At 44.0% G+C, this 19,179-nt stretch overlaps 1 protein-coding gene, 4 non-coding genes and 1 pseudogene across 12 annotated transcripts in view; all 6 read right to left on the reverse strand.

Annotated features, from left to right (window-relative positions):
- Positions 1-19,179, reverse strand: part of TEX14 (testis expressed 14, intercellular bridge forming factor) — a 126,513-nt gene that overhangs the window by 65,645 nt on the left and 41,689 nt on the right. Inside the window, exon 1 of one of the 8 annotated variants that reach the window (XM_060395122.1) lies at positions 231-17,759. The exons of the other annotated variants lie outside the window; for them this stretch is intronic. The gene's annotated coding sequence lies outside the window, so the exon portion shown is untranslated. Of the gene's footprint in view, positions 1-230; positions 17,760-19,179 lie in introns of those variants that run through there. 8 annotated transcript variants of the gene reach the window in all.
- LOC114117130 (small nucleolar RNA U3) lies at positions 269-482 on the reverse strand. The gene has a single exon (XR_003590915.2). It is a non-coding gene; the product is annotated as a small nucleolar RNA U3 (small nucleolar RNA).
- LOC114117128 (small nucleolar RNA U3) lies at positions 7,567-7,798 on the reverse strand (annotated as a pseudogene).
- LOC114117129 (small nucleolar RNA U3) lies at positions 10,168-10,381 on the reverse strand. Its single transcript, XR_003590914.2, has one exon. It is a non-coding gene; the product is annotated as a small nucleolar RNA U3 (small nucleolar RNA).
- Positions 13,567-13,772, reverse strand: LOC114117132 (small nucleolar RNA U3). The gene has a single exon (XR_003590917.1). It is a non-coding gene; the product is annotated as a small nucleolar RNA U3 (small nucleolar RNA).
- Positions 17,545-17,759, reverse strand: LOC114117125 (small nucleolar RNA U3). Its single transcript, XR_003590910.2, has one exon. It is a non-coding gene; the product is annotated as a small nucleolar RNA U3 (small nucleolar RNA).

The raw sequence follows: 19,179 nt of genomic DNA on the forward strand, positions 1-19,179 counted from the left end.
GAAGCTAAAACTCCAATACTCTGGCCACTTGATGCAAAGAACTGACTTATTAGACCCCGACGCTTTAGATTAAAGGCAGGAGAAAAGCAGATGGCAGAGAATGAAACGGTTGGATGACGTCAACTCGATAGAAAGACATTTGGGTGTACTTGACTAAGCAACTGAACTGAATCGCTCCTACTCCAAAGAAAAAAAGAGAGCCAATCATATGCTCCAAATAAAACACTTACAAGCTTCTTGTATAACACCACTTTAAAAATTACCTGAAACCACTCAGATTACGTTCTCTCCCTCTTCATCTCCGAAAGGAAAAGAAGAACGATCATCAATGGCTAGCGGCAGTTGCAGAAGCAACACCAAAAGCCGACTTCACGCTCAGAAGAGAACGCTTTATCTCCTCCTCGTGGTTTCGGGTGCTCTACACGTTCAGAGAAACTTCTCTAGTAACGAACTATAGAAATGATCCCTGAAAGTATAGTCTTAACTACACACTCCTGGTATTCAGGAAGTGTACAAAAGGCACACATATTGTACTGATGGTGAGTTGTTTTTTTTTTTAAACGCATTTTTCTTTCAAAATATACACTGGCATGTGGCATGTGTTTTCTAAAGAATCGTTGCATTACCAAAGACTAACAAAGCTTTTGGAACACTCTCACCGGTTCAGAGGACATTTCTAGTTGCTACTTAATTAACATACGGTTTTTAAGCAGCCAATCACACGCCAGTTATTTCCAACCCCTCCCCGTTTGTCCGGGCAGGCCCGCAGCATCAGGATTACGCAAAAAGCTGACGACTACAGACTGCGCGGCAGACAGCCATCCGCCTCTTTTGAGATTGGCGGCCGAAGCAAGGAGGCCTTTCACTAGAGGACCAAATGGATGGTGGAAGGAACAAATTGAAGCCAAAACCTATTACATTTGCAAACCGCTTTGTGCTATGATCAAAAGGCCAAAATAAAAATATTGTTTGGGATTTTTTTTTTTTTCCAAACCAAGGAATTTTTATGTAGATAAAAATTGCGTTTAAATAAGCAGAACAGTACGTCATTCCCCTGCTTAAAGCTTTGGTAGTGTCAGCTACAATCTGGCGGTTGCCATGGGTGCTTGCTACCTACCTCTACAAGGTTTAAATCATATGCTGCTGATCTTCAACACACCCTGAAGGAGTTCGAGGCGGAGAGCAGAAATGAGGCACTCTGTGCTTGGAGAAAACTGGCAGGACAGGTCCTAAGACAGTTAGATATTCTAGGAGCTCACTTTATGAGCCCAATTCTTCCATAGTTAGGAAAGCACTAAAATCCTTCATGGTGACAACACTTTCTCGTGACTTGCAGAAGCTTCACGAGAGCAGCAGAAACTTTCTAAGAAAAAAAATGTGCTTGATTGAATGTACCCTCCCTTTACCAAAATCACGTATATACTGACCTTTCCCCCTACCTCTATGGAACAGTTTCTCAGCTATCTGAAATCCTGTCTCCCAGGCTGCAGTCCTCATATTACTCCAAATAAAACTTGAGTCGTAACTCTCACGTTGTGCATTTTTTTTAGTCCAGTGTTACTTCCCAACTCTCGGGCTAAAGATAGCCTTTCTCTAAACAGTTTACCAAGTCCCATAGGGTCTGGCCCACACGAGTCTATCCAGCCTTATTTTGCACCAAATCCCCCCTCACTTCAGCCATAATGAACCATGTGTGTGCATGTGTGCTAAGTCACTTCAGTCGTGTCCAGCTCTGTGCAACCCTGTGGACTGTAGTCTCCCAGCCCCTCGTACTTATCACGTTCCTTTGCACAAGCTGTTCTGCCAGGAATGTTGGAAACGATGGACATTTCACCCTATTCTGGAATATTCAATAAACCAATACAACATGAAGTCTGAGTTGAAACAGTGGGAAGAAGAAAAAACTTCCTCCAAAGCTTGAAAAAAAATTGAAAAATGAGAAAATATTCAGTGCTGCAGAAGAGGTGGGAACACGGGACACTTTCCTAAATGCAACTGGAAGTGTGAACAGTTACAATGCCTTTGGAAAGCAATGTAGCAAAATATATTAAAAATTTGACCCAGAAATCCCACTTTGAGTATTAAAAACCCATTATATAAAATTTTATTACAAAGTACTCTATCAAAGCATTGTTTCTAGTAAAACAAACAGCCAATAAAGAAATCTTAATATCTACCAGTACAGGCACAGTTGAATAAATTATGATAAAACATAATAAAATGTAAAGCAGTTAACTAAAATGAATTAGATCTCTATCAATTAGAATACAGATAGACAAAATGGACTATTAAATGGGAAAAGCAAAAATCTAAGCAAGCAGGCAACATTAGGGGGTTCAATCAATGAGTGGATATGAGCTAAAATGACGGATTTGAAGTATCTAACAGAGTTTAGCAAATAACACCTACTTCAACTCCAGTACTTTGGCTACCTCATGCAAAGAGTTGACTCACTGGAAAAGACTTTGATGCTGGAAGGGATTGGGGGCAGGAGGAGAAGGGGATGACAGAGGATGAGATGGCTGGATGGCATCACTGACTCGATGGACGTGAATCTGAGTGAACTCCGGGAGTTGGTGATGGACACGGAGGCCTGGTGTGCTGCAATTCATGGGGTCGAAAAGAGCCGGACATGACTGAGTGACTGAAATGAACTGAACTATAAATAGTAAAAATTAAAATTCCAACACTTTTTTAACCAGTAATGGGATTTAAGCTTAAAAAGTAATCCGTTTTGGACTTCTCTGGTGGTCCAATGGTTAAGAATCTGCCTGCCAATGCAGGGGACACAAGTTGGGTCCCTGGTTTGGGAAGATCCCACATGCTGCAGGGCAACTAAGTCCCTGCACCACAACTACTGCACTGGTGCTCCGCAATAAGAAAAGTCAACACAATGAGAAACCTTCACACCGCAACTAGAGAGGTGCCCCCTGTTCGCTGCAACTAGAGAAATCTCAGGCACTGCAACAAAAACCCAGCACAGCCAAAAATGAATATATAAAGTTTTTCAAATGATAATCTATTTTGTGCCAGTGATACAGGTGCTTTTAGATGTCCACCACCCTCCAAGTTGCTGGCATCTGAAATAAAGCAAATTTTTCTTTCCACCAACCTGGCCTATTTACTGGCTTTTGAGCAGCGAGCAGCTGGACCCCCCCACACACACACTAGGTAACACAGGTTTTCCACAGACAAAAGGCAGGCTGAAGACATGAGTGGCAAGGATTATGGGGCCCCACTGCATTTCAGGAGAAGCTCTTTAGCCTGGAATTTATGGCATTCTAGAGTCTGGTCCAATTTGCCTTTCAGTGCCTACTTCCTGTAACATCTTGTACATACTCTGTCCTTCACACACACACACACACACACACACACACACTAAACTAACTGCTATTTGTTCACTCCTTTATTGTTTGCTCCGATATAAAGTCCATTTGATCATGTTTGTTAAATGAACAACCAAATGAATAAACTTACAGTATCAACTTACCACTTTTTTATCCACTACTACTTTCTTAAGCATTAAGAACAAAACAAGACAAAACAAACACCATCAGAGACGGCTCTGAATTTCTGCTGACAGTGATTTTGAATGATTTTGTTGTGTTTTCCTGTTTCTTAAAATATATGAATTTCAAAAATATGAGAAAAGCAACTTACAGAACGTTATAGTGTGATACCAATTTCATAAAGGCAGATTAGCAATTTTAGACTATATTTGTATATCTTTGATTCCACTGGTTAAAATAACTAATTTTTTGTAATAAAAGACTGAAGGACATCCCAGCTTTGTCAAAGCACTGGGAATGTGTGCTCAGCTGTGTCTGAATCTTTGCGACCCCATGGACTATAGCTCACCAGGCTCCTTTGGCCATGGGATTCTCCAGGCAAGACTACTGGAGTGGGTTGCCATTTCCTTCTCCAGGGGATCTTTCCAGCCCAGGGATCAAACCCTCATCTCTTGAGTCTCCTACATTACCAGGAGGATTCTTTACCACTGCACCACCAGGGCTTCCCAATAAAAACATTTTTTCTTTAATATTTATTTATTTGGCTGCACCAGGAGCTTCCCAGGTAGGACAGTGGTAAAGAATCTGCCTACCAATGTAGGAGGTGCAAGACACTTAGGTTTGATCCCTGGGTAGGGAGGATCCCCTGGAGGAAGAAACAGCAACCCACTCCAGTATTTCTTGCCTGGAAAATTCCATGGACACAGGAACCTGGTGGGGTACAGTCCAGGGGGCTGAAAAGAGTCGGTCATGACCGACTGACTGAGTATGCACCCACAATAGGTCTTCATAGCAGCACATGGAATCTTTAGCTGAGGCATCTGAACTCTGAGTAGTGGCATGTGGGATCTAGTTCCCTGACCAGGGATAGAACCTGGGCTCCCTACACCAACAGGGAAGTCCCTACACCAACTGGACCAACAGGGAAGTCCCAATTTTTATAATAAAAATGTTTTTAACAGGGACTTCCCTGTTGGTCCAGTGGTTAGGAGTCCATGCTTCCACTGCGAGGGGCATGGGTTCAATCTTTGGTCAGGTAATTAAGATCCTGCAGGCTGTGCAGCATCCAAAACAAAACAAAACAAAACAAAACAAAACAATTTTTTTAAACAGAAAAATACGTTTTTAAAAAAATCACTCAAGAAAGCATGTTCCAGATATTTCCTGACAAGTGATTTCTTAAAGCCATGAACTCAAGTGAAAAGTGAAAATAGGACAAAAGTGATAATTAAAAATTTAAGCACAGGGACCAGGGTAAGTGAAACTGCAAGGGGAAACTGGCTTAACTTACTGGTATGAAAATTGAATTGGCTGAATATATGCTGTTGCTATGGATTTAAAAAAAATATTCACAACCTCAAAGTGGAGAGTTGTTTTATGTGGTGGGAAATTTTAGGCCTTCCAAGCCTGGGAGATAGCATCTCAAGTGACCCTGAGAGAACTGCTCTGAGGAGGCGAGGGGAGGAGCCAGGTTCTATAGAAGTGTTGCAACAAAGGGCAGGTAGTTTGAATGTCAAAAGATTATTCTTAATTAAAGAAAACCAGGTATCTCAAGTGAAGGAATTTAGTGCTTGTCTATGGATGAGGCAAGAGTTTGGGCTCACGGAAACACTCCTTTGATACTCAGCGAACGGGGGCCAGCAGTCTCAGTTCTGAGCCTCCTCAAAGCTCACCATGGGGAGTGGCTGCAGTTCTGAGCCTCCTCAAAGCTCACCATGGGGAGTGGCTGCGGTTCTGAGCCTCCTCAAAGCTCACCATGGGGAGTGGCTGCAGTTCTGAGCCTCCTCAAAGCTCACCATGGGGAGTGGCTGCGGTTCTGAGCCTCCTCAAAGCTCACCATGGGGAGTGGCTGCGGTCTGACAGTGCTCAATGGATGGCAGATGTTCTTCCTGAGTTTCCTCAGGGCTCACAGCTCACATCTAGGGGGGCTGCGATTGCTGATGACTGTGACATCCTTGTTTACTTATATGACAGGAAATACTTTATTTCTCACTGTTTATCTCTCTTCTTTTCTTGGCTGCACCACTTGACTTGCAGGATCTTAGTTCCCCAACTAGGGATTGAACCCTTGGCAGTGGCAACGTGGAGTCCTAACCAGTGGTTGTTGCTGTTCAGTCACTCAATCGTGTCTGACTCTTTGCAACCCCAGGCTTCCCTGTCCTTCACCACTCCTGCGGGAGTTTGCTCAAACTCATGTCCATTGAATCAGTGATGCCATCCAACCATCTCTACCAGGGAATTCCCTGAATATGAGTACTTAAATAAGGGCAGTTTTCAAAAGGCATTACTACCTCTAACAGGAAATTAAGCCTGCTTTTACCTAAAGAGAACAATATATAATATTCAGTAGAATTAAGAGATTTTGCTGATTTCTCTAGCTCAGGGTGCAATGACAAGTGTAATGTATTAACAGCCCCAGCATAAAGCTAGAGTAACTTTCGAAGATAGATGTCAGGAAAAATATATGATCTATTAGCCTGAAATAATTTAAAAGGGAGGTTCAAAAGAGAAATATTTAGATGAAGAAAATAAAAAGATCAGCATACTATACTAAAAAGGCTGATTTTAAATTGCACTTAGTCAAACTAACCTAATAAAAGAAAAAATCAACACTGAGGGGGCAAAGAAACCATCTTAAAACAACTAAGGATATATCAAAATTAAGTTTAAAGCTACTTTGAATCCATTTTCCAAGCAATTTCCTATCCTATTATACATAACAATATCGGTGTGTCAGCTAATTGAGTATCAAAGCCCAGACTGCTATGTATTTCCCTGCAGCCTGTGGGAAATGTTCAGTGACTTCAGTCGTGTCTGACTCTTTGCAACCCTACGGACTGTAGCCCACCAGGCTCCTCTGTCCTTGGCAGTTCCCAGGCAAGAATCCTGGAGTGGGTTGCCAAGTCCTCCAGGGGATCTTCCCCACCTGTGGATCGAACCCGCCTGCATTGCAAGCTTATCCTTTACCTCAGAACCACAAAAGCCCTTCACTCAAAAAAATCAAATGAAGGATACTTCAGTACCCATTGAACAAGCGGGAGAAAAACAGGCTCAGCTGCTAGCTAGACAAACTTCACCTCCAAGAAATATATGAAATAAAAACCAAAAAACAAGACACTAGCAGAAAAATCTACTTAACCACATAAAGAACATATGTATGGAAACCACATATGGGGAAATTAAAAATGAAGTCACTCAGTCGTGTCCAACTCTTTGGGACCCCATGGACTGTAGCCTACCAGGCTCTTCTGTCCATGGGATTTTCCAGGCGATAGTAGTGGAATGGATTGCCATTTCCTTCTCCAAAGGATCTCCAGAGTCCACATATGGGGAAACAATGGGAACAGTAAGAGATTTTTTTTTTGGCTGGGGGCCTCCTAAATTACTGCAGATGGTGATGGCAGCCATGGAATTATAAGACACTTGCTCCTTGGAAGAAGAGCTATGTCCAACCTGGACAGCATATTAGTAATGCAGAGACATTACTTTGCCAACAGAGGCCCATCTAGTCAAAGGTACAGGTTTTCCAGTAGTCATGTATGGATGTGAGAGTTTAACTAAAAATAAAGCTGAGTGCCAAAGAATTGATGCTTTTGAACTGTGGTGTTGGAGAAAACTCTTTTTTTATTTTTTATTTTTGGAGAAAACTCTTGAGGGTCCCTTAGACTTCAAGGAGATCCAACCAGTTGATCCTAAAAGAAATCAGTCCTGAATATTCATTGGAAGAACTGATGCTGAAACTCCAATCTGATGCAGAAAACTGACTCATTGGAAAAGACTCAGATGCTGGGGAAGATTGAAGGCAGGAGAAAAAGGGGACAAGAGAATGAGATGGCTCAATGGACTTCAGTTTGAACAAGCTGTGGGGAGTTGATAATGGACTGGGAATTCCAGAGTCAGACACAACTGACTGACTGACTGACCTGAAGGGAACCACTCACAAGTTTCCTCTCAGAGAAAATATAACACAATCAAACACAAGAATTATAGCTCTAATAACCTCAAGTAAGACCAAAAAGTAAACAACATCTAACATAATAGAACAGTTATAAACAAAACCACTCAGATGGTGTCCTCCCCCTCTCACTCTCACTCTCACTCTCACTCTCCCAAAGGAAGAGAAGAACGATCATCAATGGCCAATGGCAGCTGCAGAAGCAACACCAAGGACCGGCTTCACGCTCAGGAGAGAACACTGCATCTCCTCCTCGTGGTTTCGGGTGCTCTACACGATCAGAGAAACTTCTCTAGTAACAAACTATAGAAATGATCCCTGAAAGTATAGTCTTAACCTCCACCCCCTGCCGCTGCCGGGCCTGTGCTAACTGTGAACTTTTCACTGAGGGCAACTGTTTCCCCACCACTTTGTCGTTTTTTCCTCTACTGGGGAAAAAAACAGGAAGAGCTCTTGCAATAATACAGCTTTCAAATGTCACTTATCAACTCATTTGAACATTTTCACTGAAAATGTAATTTAACAGTTTTTAAAAATCAGACTTAATTTACATAATAGAGAGTGACAGCCAATCACAACCCCAGCCTTTAAAGCCCAGGAGGCATTTGCTACACAGATTGACTAAAGCTGCCCTGCCCCTGAAAGCTGTAAAGGGCGGGTCTGTCTTTGCTCTTGAGAACCTAGCTGATTCCACTGATTACTCAATCTCAGCGGCTGCATTCAAGCCTGTCCAACTCAGACTTTCGAACTCTCATAAGAAGTCACCATGACTGAGGCAGAGACGGGGACTGGGTAGCTGACAACCAGCCCTGGGAAACAAAACCTTTGGGGTTTTGCCATAGGATTGCACTACCTGTTCACACTTTCTGAATTTTTAAAATAAAGCTGACTGCTGCCTTTGACATCATTTCTTCTCCCAAAAAATGCCTGACTGCCAACTATGACAATACTAGCTACTATTTTTTGTGAGTTTGCCAGCCTCCATTCATCATTTTAACTGCTTTAACTATGAGACCAATACAAGTACAATCACCCCATTTTTAGGGATGGGGGAACTAAGGCACAGAAAGGCCTGAGGTCTGTCAACAGCAGAGCTGGTAGGTGTCACCTTAACCACCATCCCGGTTTGGCTTTCTAGGTGCTAAAGATTACTCTAGGTACTGGGCAAACGGAGGTCCCTACTCTCACAAAAAGCTTACACCCTGGTAGGGGAGAGAGGTGACAACAATTACCCAGAGGATGAGATGATGAGGCATGCAGAGGATGATAAGAGTTCAGAGAGGGATTTGACGGCCACTTCAGATTTGGGTGCTCAGGGAAGGCCTCTTTTTGGAGGCTGCATTTAAGTGGGGAAAACAATGAATACAATGACCCAAAGAAAGGAACACGGTTGTGTGTGCCAGCAACCGAAAGACAGCTAGAGAACACAGGGTAGGAGCAAGAGCAGGCAGGCCGATGTCTGAGGATCTTCTGGGCAAGTCCAACTCCCGGGGAGTCTGGATTTTGAGTATGGGGGATGCCATTGAAAGGCTGGAAGCTGTGAAGACCAGTTCCGAGGCCACTGCAAGCAAGGTGTCTGAAGGAGAGATCATGGTAGCTTGCAAGGAAGAAGGAGAAACCGGGGCTGCTCTGGAAATTCAGTTGGTAGGATGGGACTCACTGGTGGGCTTGCTGCAGGAGGAGGGGTGGGGTGTCAGGGAAAGAGGTTTCAAAGATTGACATGTTGGTTTGCACCTGAACAATTCAGTGGGTGGTGCTGCTACAGTAAAGACTGGAGAAAGAGGGATTTCTCATTTAAAGGAGGGGCATTCTCACAAAGGGGGAAAGGAGTGCTCACCTACCGTCCTTGCTTTATCTAATTTCACCCTTAATGACAGCTCTGTGTGTTGATGCTATTTGTATTACATTTACATAGAGAGACAGGTTGGGGTCAAGGAACTTCCCAGGAACCCACAACTAGTAAATAACAGACCAAGGCATATTCCAGAGCATAAATGGCTCCTCTCACCGCTCCCAATATTTAAAGAGGACCGAGAATTAATTTAGGCCTACAATGAAAGCTTGGCCACTATAGATCCATAAAGAGAAACTCATGGAACAACTACATAGATTTAATAGCAATGAGAGTAAAAGAGGTTTAACACTGACTAATAATGGCGATAGTGGTACAGACCTAAAAGAGACGCGGGTTCAATCCCTGGCTGGAGAAAAATACCCTGGAAAAGAAGATGGCAACCCATTTCAGTGTGTTTGCCTAGGGAACCCATGATAGAGAAACCTGTCACGTTACACACAGACAAATGACTGGAATGACTCAGCTCACACAAAGCTAGAAAAGGTAAACCCTCCAGTGCTGTGACAAAGGCCACTGGCAATAAGGTGGTGGTGGTTTAGTAGCTAAGCTGTGTCCAACTCTTGGGACCCCTTAGACTGTAGCCTGGCAGGCTCCTTTGTCCACAGAATTCCCCAGGCAAGAATACTGGAGTGGGTTGCCATTTCTTTCTTCTCCGGAGGATCTTTCCTACCAAGGAATCAAACCCAGGTCCCCTTCATTGCAGGCAGATTCTTTACTGACTGAACTACAAGGGAGGCAAATAAAGTACATCTCATTGAAACATATAGATATATGTTAGAGAACTAAAATAGAATAAGAAACACTACCAATGACTCACTTTTTTTCAGAAAAAGTCAATTGTAAGCGAAACCACTCAGATGGTGTCCTCCCCCTCTCACTCTCCCAGAGGAAGAGAAGAACGATCATCAATGGTCAATGGCAGCTGCAGAAGCAACACCAAGGACCGGCTTCACGCTCAGGAGAGAACATTGCATCTCCTCCTCGTGGTTTCGGGTGCTCTACACGATCAGAGAAACTTCTCTAGTAACAAACTATAGAAATGATCCCTGAAAGTATAGTCTTATCCTCCACTCCCAGCCGCTGCCGGGCCTGTGCTAGCTGTGAACTTTTCACTGAGGGCAACCGTTTTCCCACCACTGCCATTTTTTTCTTCTACTGGGAAAAAAACCAGGAAGAGCTCTTGCAATCAGCTTTCAAATGTTCTCACTTATTAATTCATTTGAACATTTTCACTGAAAATGTAATTTAACTGTTTTTAAAAATCAAACTTAATTTACATAATACAGAGTGACAGCCAATCACAACCCCAGTCTTTAAAGCCCAGGAGGCATTTGCTGCACAGATAGACTAAAGCCTCCCCGCCCCTGAAAGCTGTAAAGGAAAGGGCAGGTCTCTGCCTTTGCTCCTGAGAACCTAGCTGATAGCACTGATTACTCAACCTTCAGTCAGTTCAGTTCAGTTGCTCAGTCCTGTCCGACTCTTTGCGACCCCATGAATCGCAGCACGCCAGACCTCCCTGTCCATCACCAACTCCCGGAGCTCACTCAAACTCCGAGCGGCTGCATTCAAGCCTCTCCAAGAAGTTAGACTTTCAAATTGTCATGAGAGGTCACCATGACTGAGGCAGAGATGGGGACTGGGTAGCTGACAACCAGCCCTGGAAAACAGAACCTTTGGGGTTTTGCCATAGGATTGCACTACCTGTTCACACTTTCTGAATTTTTAAAATAAAGCTGACTGCTGCCTTTGACATCATTTCTTCTCCCAAAAAATGCCTGACTGCCAACTATGACAATACTAGCTACTATTTATTGTGAGTTTGCCAGCCTCCATTCATCATTTTAACTGCTTTAACTATGAGACCAATACAAGTACAATCATCCCATTTTTAGGGATGGGGGAACTAAGGCACAGAAAGGCCTGAGGTCTGTCAATAGCCGAGCTGGTAGGTGTCACCTTAACCATCATCCCGGTTTGGCTTCCTATGTGCTAAAGATTACTCTAGGTACTGGGCAAACAGAGGTCCCTACTCTCACAAAAATCTTACACCCTGGTAGGGGAGAGGTGACAACAGTTACCCAGAGGATGAGATGATGAGGCATATAGAGGATGATAAGAGTTCAGAGAGGGATTTGAAGGCCACTTCAGATTTGGATGCTCAGGGAAGGCCTCTCTCTGGAGGCTGCTTTTAAGTGGAGAAAACCACGTCAACAAGCAGGGCTACTCTTCGCTGCGGTGTTTAGGTTTTTAGGTTTCTCTTTCTTGATGCAGAGCTCGGGCTCTGGAGCACTTGGGCTTAGTTGCTCTGTGGAGGTTGCAAAAAACCGTGATGTTTTTTCCTTCTAACACCTGCAACGAGACTTCTTGAAAGAATCGTATTCTTGCTCATCTCTATAGCAGAGGCTACTTACTGCTTACTTTGTACAGGTTCACCTGGACTACCTGTTCTTCGGTGAACTTTATGTAAAATATTAATATTTACTTTAAAAAAACATTAAACATTTTATTTATTTTTGGCTGGTTATTTGTTGCTATGATCAGGGTCTTGAGATGTAGTGAGTGGGGTCTACTCTTCATTGTCTCTTGTTTCAGAGCATGGACCCTGTGGAGGATGGGGGTACGGAGTTCACTGGTTGGGGCACACAGGATTTAGTTGCCCTTGGCATGAGGCATCTTCCTGGACCAGGGATGGAACCTGTGTCTCCTGCCAACGCTGTACACTGTACCACCAGAGAAGCCCTCAGTATGTCATTTTGATGTACGATTCTTTGAAGAAGGTAGGTAATTGTGACTTTACCTTCTAATTGCTTTCTGAGAATCTGCTTCTCAAGTTATAACCTTCAGACTGGTTAAAATAAAATTTTTGTTTCTTCTTGACATTGAATTGAAGTTTCATCAACAAACCAACCCCCAAGTCCTGTCAACCTTACCGCTTAACATCTCTTGCAGATCCCGTCTTTCTCTATCAGCCCCTACCATCATCTCCCAGGGAGAGGAACGCAGTATGTGTTTCACTGGTCCTCACACCTGGAACCCCACCCCTCCCCAGAAATATAATCACAACACAGCTTTTATTTATTTTTATTGATTTATTTATTCATTTCATTTTGGACTGTGTGGGTCTTCTTCGCAGCATGGGGGCTTTCTGTAGTTGCAATGAGCAGCGGCTATTCTTCCTTGTGGTGTGCAGGCTCCTCCTTCTCCCGACGAAGAACGCAGGCTGCAGAGCACATAGACTTAACTGCTCTGCGGCATGTGGCGTCTTCCCAGAGCAAGGGTGGGATCTGTGTCCCCTACATTGGCAGGTGGGTTCCTAACCACGGGTCCACCAGGGGACTCCCGCCACATAGCTTTTAGAGTGACCTTCAAATGTACAGCTGATGTCACTCTCTTTCAACAGTGCCCACTACCTTTAGTTTCCTGTCCACCACCTTTTGCCAAACTCTGCCTTCTGTCATTCCTCTTCTGGGCTAAAGTCCTGTGGGCTTCCCAGGTGGCACTAGCGGCCAAGAACCTGACTGCCAATGCAGGAGACATCAGAAACGAGGGGTTGGGTTGGATGATCCCCCTGGAGGAGAAAACTGCAACCGACTCCAGTGTTCCTGCCTAGAGAATCCCAAGGACAGAGGCCTGGCAGGCTACAGTCCATAGTGTCACCAAGGGTCATACAGGACTGAAGTGAGTTAGCATTCACACACAGGTCCTATTTCCTTACCTTGAACTGAGATATGGAGAAATAAATCACAATAAATATCAGGAAGGGATGTCTGTCTACATGTGTCAGGAAAGAGTGACCTGGCTAACAGGAGAGTAGAGAAGGGGAAAGTAACTGTTTCATTACCCTTGGTCGGCCCACCCCAAGCATGAAAATAAACCCTCAAATCATAATACCTATAAATTCAATCAGGAAACTAAAACACCAAACTGCATCAGACAAACTTTCCTTCATTTCAAAGAAAAATTAGGATGTCCCTGGTGGTCCAGTGGTTAGGGCTCCACACTGCCACTGCAGGCAGCGTGGGTTCCATCCCTGGTCAGGGAACTAAGATCCCATAGGCCGCACGGTGTGGTCAAAAGAAAGAAAAACCACAGCTTACACGAAAGTTAGGTAGGGAAAAAAACCACAACATCTGTTACATAGGTTAAAAAGTATTGTGCAATTTGAACATGTGAAGAAAAAAAAATATAGAAAACAGCCCCTAATGGCAAATATTCATCTACCTTCTGGGACAGTAACAGGGGACGAAACCACTCAGAAAGAGTCCCTTCCCTCATACTCCTCCCGAGGAAATGAACAGTCATCAGAGGCAAATGGCAATTAGCAGCACCAAGAGCTGACTTGACACTCAGAAGAGAACGGACCTCCTCGTGGATTTCAGATTTTGAGGACTCCACACAGAAACATCTCTAGTAACAGCAAATTATAGAAATAATAACTCCTAAAACCAGTCTTGACTTTAACCTGGCAACCTCCATTGGGTCCATGGCAGCCGTACACTTTTTATGGATGGCAGCATTTTCCAACATTCTTCTTATTTCAGAAATACCATATAAATGATTTTCAAACTGTTGGTACCAAACCAAACTTGGGTCCACATGCAGTAAAACCAGTCTACTGACACAGGCTGTGGTGGAGAAAGGCACAGGGTTTATCCCAGAGGACCAAGGGGTTTGGGCCTTTTAAGCACTGCCTACCTGGCCTCCTTTTCATACTGTCCAAGTCAAAGCTATGGTGTTTCCAGCAGTCATGTACGGATGGGAGAGTTAGACCATAAAGAAGGCTGAGGCCCGAGGAAAAAAGGCTTTCAATCTGTGGTGTTGGAGATAACTCTCGAGAGTCCCTGGGACTGCAAGGAGACCAAACCAGTCAATCCTAAAGGAAATCAACTTTAAATATTGATTGGAAGGACTGATGATGAAGCTGCAGTTTCTATTCTCTGGCCACGTAATGGGAAGAGCCGACTCATTGGAAAAGACCTTGATGCTGGTAAAGACCGTAAGCAAAAGGAGAAGAGGGAGGCAGAAGATGAGATGGTCAGAGAGTATCACTGACTCAATGGACACGAATTTGAGCAAACTCCAGGAGAGAGCAGAGCACAGAGCAGCCTAGGCAGGCTGCCGGCCATGAAGGTCCAAAGAGTCGGACATGGGTAAAAAGAACAAAAAAAAGCTGTCAGGTAAGTAAGAAAGATTATGTACCTCAACTCCTAACAAAATTAAAAAACTACTTAAATGTGGTTTCCCTTGTTCATTAGGAAACTACTATTTCTATAGCACTTTAATAGTATTTCTACAGTACTACTTCTACGGTACTTCCAGGCCATGTACATGGATCACACCATTTAATCTTCAAAATAACCCTAAAAGTAGAGGAAATGGAAATTTATGTAAAATAAAAGTAATCAAAACTTTTGAAGAAGCAAATACAATCAACCAAATACCCTTGATGAAATAAATGAAAATGTTAGAAAACGGATATGCGATAAACAGGATTAAAGGATTAACTTTGAAGGTTCAACAATCTCTTGAAAAGGTATAGATAAAAGTTTTTTTTAAAGTACAGCCATGAAAATCCTTCCAGACCCCAGAGGATGAGGAATAGTAACAGAGAATAAAAGGGGTTTAACATTAATGAACCGGAGAAGGCAATGGCACCCCACTCCGGTACTCTTGCCTGGAAAATCCCATGGACGGAGGAGCCTGGTGGGCTGCAGCCCATGGGGTCGCTAAGAGTCAGACACGACTGACGACTCCACTTTCACTGTTCACTTTCATGCATTGGAGAAGGAAATGGGAACCCACTCCAGTCTTCTTGCCTGGAGAATCCCAGGGACGGGGGAGCCTGGTGGGCTGCCGTCTCTGGGGTCGCACAGAGTCGGACACGACTGAAGCGACTTAGCAGCAACAGCAGCATTAATGAACGGCGACAGTGGTAACGAATCCGCCTGCCTATGAAGGAGATGTAACAGATATGGTTGACCCCTGGCTCGTGAAAATCCCCTGGAAGAGAGCATGGCAACCCACTCCAATGCTCTTGCCTGGAAAACCCCATGGACAGAGAAACCTGGCAGGTTACAACCCACAGGGTCACAGTCAAACACTGGAGCGACTTCACACACACACACACACACACACACACAAATATACTGCCTATATATATGACACATATGTTTAAAAAAACAAAAAATGAGTTTCATGATGAACGACCCCGCTGCTACACTAGCACATAAGACTGAAAATAGTAATCTTAAGAGAGCGCTTAAGATCATGAACTCCTTATTGCCAAATTCAGATTTAAACTGAAGAAACTACAGAAAACTACTAGACCATTCAGGTATGATCTAAATCAAATCCCTTACAGTAATATGGTGGAAGTGACAAATAAGATTCAGGGCATTAGAATCTGATAGAGTACCTGAAGAACTATGGATGGAGGTTCATGACAGTGTACAGGAGGCAGTGATCAAGACCATCCTCAAGAAAAAGCAATGCAAAAGGGCAAAATGGTTGTCTGAGGAGGCCTTACAAATAGCTGAGAAAAGAAGAGAAGTGAAAGGCAAAGGAGAAAGGAAAGATATATCCACCTGAATGCAGAGTTCCAAAGGACAGAGAGATAAGAAAGCCTTCCTCAGTGATCAGTGCAAAGAAACAGAGGAAAATGACAGAATGGGGAAGATTAGAGATCTCTTCAAGAAAACTAGAGATGCCAAGGGAACATTTCATGCAAAGATGGGCACAATAAAGGACAGAAATGGTATGGACCTAACAGAAGCAGAAGATAGTAAGAAGAGGTGGAAAGAATACACAGAAGAACTATACAAAAAAGATCTTCATGACACAGATAACGATGGTGTGATCACTAATCTAGAGCCAGACACCCTGGAGTGCAAAGTCAAGTGGGCCTTAGGAAGCATCACTACGAACAAAGCTAGTGGAGGTGATGGGATTCCAGCTGAGGTATTTCAAATCTTAAAAAATGATGCTCTTAAATTGCTGCACTCAATATGACAGCAAATTTGGAAAACTCAGCCATGGCCACAGAACTGAAAAAGGTCAGTTTTCATTCCAATCCCAAAGAAAGGCAATGCCAAAGAATGTTCAAACTATTGCACAATTGCACTCCTCTCATACTCTAGCAAAGTAACGCTCAAAATTCTCCAAGCCACGCTTCAACAGTACATGAACTGAGAACTTCCAGATGTTCAAGCTGTATTTAGAAAACGCAGAAGAACCAGAGGTCAAATTGCTAACATCCATTGGATCATAAAAAAAGCAAGAGAATTCGAGAAAAACATTTACATCTGCTTAATTGACTACGCTAAGGATCACAACAAACTGGAAAATTCTTGAAGAGATGGGAATAACAGACCACCTGACCTGCCTCCCAAGAAATCTGTATGCAGGTCAAGAAGCAAGTTAGAACCAGACATGGAACAACAGATTGGTTCAAAATTGGGAAAAGAGTATGTGAAGGGTGTATATTGTCACCATGCTTATTTAGCTTACATGCAAAGTACATCATGCGAAACGGTGGGCTGAATGAAGTTCAAGCTAGAATCAAGATTGCCACGAACAATCTCAGATACGCAGATAACACCACGCTTATGGCAGAAAGCAAAAAGGAACTAAAGCGCCTCTTGACGAAGTGAAAAAGGAGAGTGAAAGCTGGCTTAAAACTCAACATTCAGAAAACTACGATCATGGCATCCGGTCCCATCACTTCACGGCAAATAGATGGGAAAACAATGGAAACGATAGACTTTATTTTCTTGGGCTCCAAGAACAGTGCAAATGGTGAGTGCAGTTATGAAATTAAGACACTTTCACTCTTTGAAGAAAAAAAAACTATAACAAACCTAGACATAATTATTGGAAACAAAGACAACTTTGCCAACAAAAGTATAGCCAGTCAGAGAAAGAGTTTTTCCAGTAGTCACATATGGATGTGAGAGTTCCACTACTAACAAAGCTAAGCGCGGCAGACCTGAACATTGACTGCAAAGACTAAATACGCAATTACTAAACTTAGCGGAGAAACTTTTCCAACTACTGAAAAACCAGCACAGTGCTCCGCGAACACATGTCATATCCTACACTTCGCGAACAAAGACGGAGCCAAGCCTATTTCAGCTATAGTACCATAACAGAATTAAAAGAGAATCTCACATAAAGAAGACTACCAAAGCACAGAATTCTCACTTTTTAGAACATCAAGTAGAAACGAAACCACTCAGACGGCGTTTTCTCCCTCTTACTCTCCCAAACGGGAGAGAAGAACGATCATCAATGGCAGATGGCAGCTGCACAAGCAGCACCAGACGCCTACTTCACGCTCAGAAGAAAACGCTGCGTCTCCTCCTCGTGGTTTCGGGTGCTCTACACGATCAGAGAAACTTCTCTAGTCACGAACTATAGAAATGATCCCTGAAAGTATAGTCTTAGCCTCCACCCGCCAGCCACGGCTGCGTCTGCGGGAGCCTCTCACTTTTTAGTGACGGCCACATTTGTGTCGCTCCCCTCGCCGCCTCACAAACATTTTTCCATATTCCATCCCGTAACTTGGTAAAACGGCAAACTTCAAAATATCATGTTCGCTCGGAAATAGCCCAGAAACACGTCAAAGCCGCAGGACGCCTCATTAGCATACGGCTTCCTGGCACCCAATCACAGGCGGCCGCTTCCGACTCCTACTCCAGCCCGCCGTCGCCCCAGCCACCGCATCCCGAGCCCTGCAGCCCTCTGCAGGCCGAGCACACGCTTCCTGCCACGGGTCCGCGTGGACGGCCTCTGCCTGCTCAAGTCCGCCTGCTTGGACAGGCCAGATTTCCTTTGTCTTGAAAGAGAGGTGGGGGCGAGGAGGGAGGGAAAAAGACAGAGAACTAGTCTACTCCTGCATAATAACAAAGGCACCCATGTGGTTTATGAACGTCTTCTCCACGACAGGCATTTTAACCCATGGTCTCACTTCCTCCTCTAAAGGGAAAGGGTGTGGTTATGTCCCCACTCTCACACAGGCTGGCTGGAGCACCTGTCACAAAGCTCCTCAAGGGAACCACAGGTGCTACTAGGTACATGTGGCACTTGATCAGGCCCCGTTCTTTCTAGAAAACCACGGTGTCTTCATCAGGCGGTCTGAGCTCCAGTCAAGTTCATTTCTCTAAGAAAGCATTACATACACCATCTCAAACTTTGGTCGTCAATGACTGATCTTCCTGGCTTCCACATCTCAGAGGAAGCCAACCATTTACTTGTGGCAAAAGTTAATCCAGGCGTCTCCTCAAAGAACACACCTTACCTACCATGCTGTGTAACTGTCAGTTAACTTCCTGCTGTACAGACCTTTCTGCCCCAGGTTTTCCAGCATGCCAGAAAGCACAGTGCTCTGTGAGCAGGCAGTCCGTGGTTTTCTGAATCAACCACATTTTTTCATTGCATCACAGTAACATGAATAAGGTGACTATCATTTCATCTCATCCTATCACCTCTAGTTGAGCAGTTCCTTAAGATAAGGTCCCTTCCAGTCACTTTCACACAGGAGCCCCTTGTCTCTCGTCTCAGCCCTTCCGTATCCGTTCTCCTTCCCTCCAACCTTTCTGGGGACCCCTCACATTCCATGCCAACCTTGGCCTCCTTCAAGCAGATTCTCAGCTCTCCTTACCTCTGGATGCTTCCCCTCAGCCTCCCGGCTAACAGTGACCACACTGTTTTGTATCCCTAATTACCTTTGTAAGTGCCTCTACCTACTGTTATAAATGCATTTACTTCTCCCTTCTCAACTGTGAGGTGTTTAAAGCAAAAAGAGTGAGCACCTTTTGGCAGCTCTTTGCAGGAGCTCTTTGCAGGAGGTCCCCTTTGTCTTG

Source organism: Ovis aries, chromosome 11 (genome assembly GCF_016772045.2).
Source record: "Ovis aries strain OAR_USU_Benz2616 breed Rambouillet chromosome 11, ARS-UI_Ramb_v3.0, whole genome shotgun sequence".
NCBI lineage: Eukaryota > Metazoa > Chordata > Mammalia > Artiodactyla > Bovidae > Ovis > Ovis aries.